We start from the raw sequence: 5164 nt of genomic DNA, 5'->3' as shown, positions 1-5164 counted from the left end.
CGCACCTCAAAGTGCAAGTGTTATAGCCATAATGCATGACAAATATTTAGTTAAGATGGAAAAAAAAAAAACATTGCATTTTGAGGTAGAAGGCATGAACAGGAAACGTGTTCTAATCGACGGTACTGTGTTGTGCCAGACAGCAAGGGATCTCCTGAAATGAGAGACGCAAAGCCATTTAATGTGAATAAGAGAAGTGTACACAGATTTAAGAACAGGTTTGGACTGAAAATTGTAAATATTACTGGAGAGAGAGACAGGGATCACATTTACATATGTTTATTATATACAATGTTATCATTATTTTATAATGTTATCATTGTTAATCTCTTACTCTGCCTAATTTATAAATTAAATTTTATCAGCAGTATGTATGTATAGGAAACAACAGTACATACAAGGTTCATTACTATTTGCCATCTCAAGTGTCAAGTGCGTGTCCTGGAAAGTATTTTCTACGAACGAAGGAGGCTAATGTAAGAGAAGTATGCTGTACTATTTGCACACCTTACCATAAGCATTTATTTATGATACAACATGTCAAGTGGAATGTAACAAAGAGTTTTAGAAAAAAATGCAGGCAGTCCTTTACAATAAAATTATTTTTTAAAATAAATTTAGCTCAAGAAGGGCCACTTGTGGTTGGAGAAGTATGACAGTTGAAATAAACAGCCAAACAATCTGGTGTCGGTACAATCCCCTAAGTGTTCACATGAAGTCAATTATTCTTTTAAGAAGGGTGGCCTCAAATCTTCTGAAATATGAGTGAGCTAGCCTGAAAAAATCTGCATAGTTCCTTACAACTCTGAAGCCCTATTTTTTCCATGAGTCCAAGTCTTACTGACTCACAGACATTGCTTTCTAAACCCAAAACCAGGGCGTGCGATCTCATGATGAAATTCCGCGTTCTTTTTATCTGCGCGAGGCAATTTAGGAGATACGGTCTAGATGCCAAAATGATATACGAGGGAAACAGGGCAGCACAGCGCCCGGAGCATCCTGAGCACTCAGCATATATTAGCTTCCTTTTATTTTTACACTCTATCTGTACACATATGGCTAGAATGATTCTCTAACAGTAAATTTTGATGGAGAGGGGCGCGCCAGGGTAATTCTGGAGGGGAGAAGGCATTGTCAGAGAAATGAATACGTGGTAACTGAAGACGATTTTCACGGCTGACATCTAAGTTTTGCCTATTTGTTGTCCATGCCTGTATAAATATATTTGCCGCTCAAGCCCACCTTGCACTGAGGGCAGGATAGGATCGCTTCACAGAGTGGCATCCTAAGTAACATGCATTTGATTTGGCTTACAGGAAAGATGGCCACGTCACCTTAGCAAAATGTACTCATGAAACCTCTTGTGCTCAACCCTGAAAAGCAATCTTCAGCAAAATCACTTTCTATTTAGGTGCATATCCTCATAACCTGTGGGGCTCTTTGCAGACTACGAGTACCCTTCTTAACCTATCTGGTAAGTGTGTATGACACGTTGAAGTCTTCCACCTTCTCCCGTCTGATAATTATTGCTGTTGTAGTATGGTAGGAATATGATGTAACTAACCGTCCAGCGAGGGTAAATGAGAGTACCAATGGTTGAAAATGTAACGTGCCGCTCCATTTTTTCCAAAGAACCTGCTGGTCTTACATAACTCTTCCCATTTTCACAAATATCACCTTTTCAAAAATATATCTATCATAAAAGTAGATGCTATATAAAGCAGGTCCTCGAAAAATGTCATTTCAGTTCAATGATACTTTATAGATATATCTATACATTGAAAGGTAGTTTTCAATAATATGGATGACAATTTAAAATATCTTTTAAAAGAATGAGTAGAGGTGGCTATGTTAAGAGTGTAGGGGAGAAAGGAAGCAACCTTCGTTAGTAATCAGAAGAAATTTATTTCAGAATTCAAGGGCCACACAACCAGTTAGCATTAAAAAGTCTCATTTGTTGTCAAAATTAACCAGATAAATCACTTACCAAACAGCATAAATTTTCACTTGCTGAATATTTGTGGAATGGATGAATAAAATATACACATAATAAAACTATGATTAATATCTTGGCCTCTGAAGCGCATGGACCAAAAATATAAGGAAATTAATGTTTCTAAGGGGAGACGCTGTAAATGACAGATTAGTCAAATTTGTTCAGCAGATAAACCAAAAATTCTACTACAGAGAAAATATATTTGTCATATTCCTACACTTAGTCATGACTGATTAATAATTTATTAACAAAAAAATTCTAAATTATAATCCTCAAAATTTCTAACCTCAAGGGATTTTCCTTCTATGAAAGGAACCAGAGTGAGTTCTAAAATAAATAGCATTCTATTTTCTCATATGTCTAATATTTGGACAGAATTGATTATTATACAAGATATTTTAATCAAGCAGCTATTAAAATAAGAGACTCTCTTGGTCACTCTGGCTAAATGAATGTCAATTGTGTTCATATTTTCAAAGAAAACTTTTGATTTCATTAATTCTGTCTGTGGTTTTCCTATTTTTATTTCATTGGTTTTTGCCCTGATCTTTATTATTGTCTTCTTTCTGCTTGTCTGAGGTTGTTTGTTCTTTTTCCAGTGTCTTAAGATAGAAGGTTAGATTATTAATTTGAGATCATTCTTCTTTCTAACATATTGGCATTTAAAAAGTATAGCTTACCTCGGATGGAATTTGGCTGATACTTTCCTGTGTTCAGTCTGTAGTTATAATTTCTGGGAGGAGAACACAAAGCAAAGACGCTATTTTTATTATGGCATTTCATAGGTACATACTATCAACATGATTTATCGCTGTTGGTATTGACCTTGATTACCTGGCTAGGAAAATGTTCTTGAGAATTTTCTACTGTAAAGTTCCTATTTTCTCCCTAGTTTTCTGTTGTACTCTGTGGAAGGATATCACTCGGCACAACTCACACTTAGGGAGTGAGGATTTATGCTTCACCTCCCAGAGAGCGTTGTATCGACATAATTTATTTAGACTTATTTTCCAAGGAAGATTTGTTTCTTTCCTCCATATTTTAATTTTTCAACCATTTGCTTGGTGTAGATTTATGGATATTTATTACACTTTCAGTTATAATCCAAAACTAATTTATTTATTTTGTCGCTCAGATTGTTCCTGCTCTGGCCTTTAGGAGCTATTTCAATTGGCTCCTGTGTCCCTTTGACACATGCCCACCAGTGTGGGCTTTTGTTTTATTCCCTTATTTCCTGACACTACAAGACGCTCCAGGCTCATCTTGTATATTTCCTGACCCCGTTCTAGAATCAACATTTCTTTAAGGAGCTGTGGTCATTATTCGGATAAATGGTATTAGAAACCAGGATCTGGGTACCAGTTGTGCTCAATGCTGTTAGGATGCCAGTTCTTTTATGCCCTCTCAACTGAACAGGAAAGGAAATACATGTGTGTATACTAACCCATGAATATGCATGTATCTATAAACATAGCTATGTGTAACTACTGGACCTATACCAAGCTGAATGTGAGTTCATACTATCTTCAACTCTATTGTTATCCAAATGGATTTTTGCAAACTCCCTGATTACTTATCTGTAAATTCATGAACCGACAGTGAGAAATCTTCATGCAAACACTGCATAATATGTCGCTAAAGGTGGTTCCCCTATGGGTACAGGTTGAGAACTCTGAAACTGCTATACATGTATATTCAAATTGTCAATTAATTAAATAAACGGTTTTTCTTAATCCTCAATTTATTCAAAACCAACTCATGCACCACTTCTAGAACACTTAGTCTTTATTATTGGAAAAGCCTTATTTACCTTCATCTTGTAATTGTACCAATCGTACTGTTTTAGGGAGTAGAAAGTACCTGAATTTAGGAATCAGACCCATGTGTGAAAACCTGTGTTAGGACTTACTAGCTAACCATTTAACCTCAATGGACTTCAACTTCCTAATCTTTCAAATGGTCATAATAATACTTTCCAAGATGAATTATTATAAAAATGGGATATGATAAGCTATGTAAGGTTATTAGCAAAGCAGTAAATGTATGATAGTTGCTCAATAAATATCACTTACTCTCTTTGTTATCTTTTTATGTTTTTCTCTACACCACCACTTTAATCCCTAATTTACATGCCAAAGGTCAGTTCTTTACTATGTTTCTAGACTGACTTTATATCTTCAGGCCTGTAAACCACACCAGTACCTTTTAATGAAAAGAATCATCACCAAAATGTAACTATTTGTATACCCATCCTATGAAAAAAGTCAACATCTATCCACCCCCAACAAAAACACTACTACTTTGAGTTGAGAATAAAATAATCATGGCAATTCACAATATAGGCCCTTTCCAAATTCTCTTTGTTCTATAACTCATACCATAGGCTCAGATTTTTTAAAAAAATATTTATTATTTCCAGGGTGGTTTTATATTATTTTACTTGAATTTCTTTAGACGCCACTTTACTCCAACAGAAATACTCTTTTCTATTTCAATCTAATAACTTACTCTCATTTCAGAAGAAAGGTTATTAATTTAGAGTTGTATGTTGTAATTCCTTTTCATTAAACTATTAGTGAAAATGATACACTGCCAAATTCTATTTTATGCATCTTAGATGAAGTATTCCCATAAAAAGATAATTTTTCTTGAAATAAACATGATCATTTATTTTGTCAGTTAGATCATCTTTAATTTTTTTTCCTTTGAGAGAACTTGACCCTTTATAACATTTCTTTACCTTGTTTGTCTATCTGTATTCATCTGAACTGAGATTTCTTGGGTCAACCGAATATATGATTTTGCAAAGCCTTCACGGATGTGTAAATTACAAACTGTGTATTACAGGACATTAATAATATTAAAATAGCACATTAATATGGAGGTAAGGTCAATGCACATTCATTGAACAAACACAGAGGTTCCAGTTTGAATTGAGTTTCGACTGAATTGAAGGTTATTATAACATACATCTTCACTCCATTTTGAATGTAAATGAAATAGAAGAGGATGAACAGAGAAGGAAAATTGAAGTGCAGATATCACAGTGAAGTAATATACTGCATTTTAGTTCAGTATGTACAAACGATTTTTAAAGCAATGCAAACGTTCTGTATCATTCTGTATGATACACTAATGGTGGAGACATGTAATTATATAATTGTCCAA

The sequence above is a fragment of the Rousettus aegyptiacus genome, unplaced genomic scaffold, assembly GCF_014176215.1.
Source record: "Rousettus aegyptiacus isolate mRouAeg1 unplaced genomic scaffold, mRouAeg1.p scaffold_m13_p_16, whole genome shotgun sequence".
Lineage (NCBI taxonomy): Eukaryota > Metazoa > Chordata > Mammalia > Chiroptera > Pteropodidae > Rousettus > Rousettus aegyptiacus.
Note: the sequence above shows the minus strand (reverse complement) of the source record.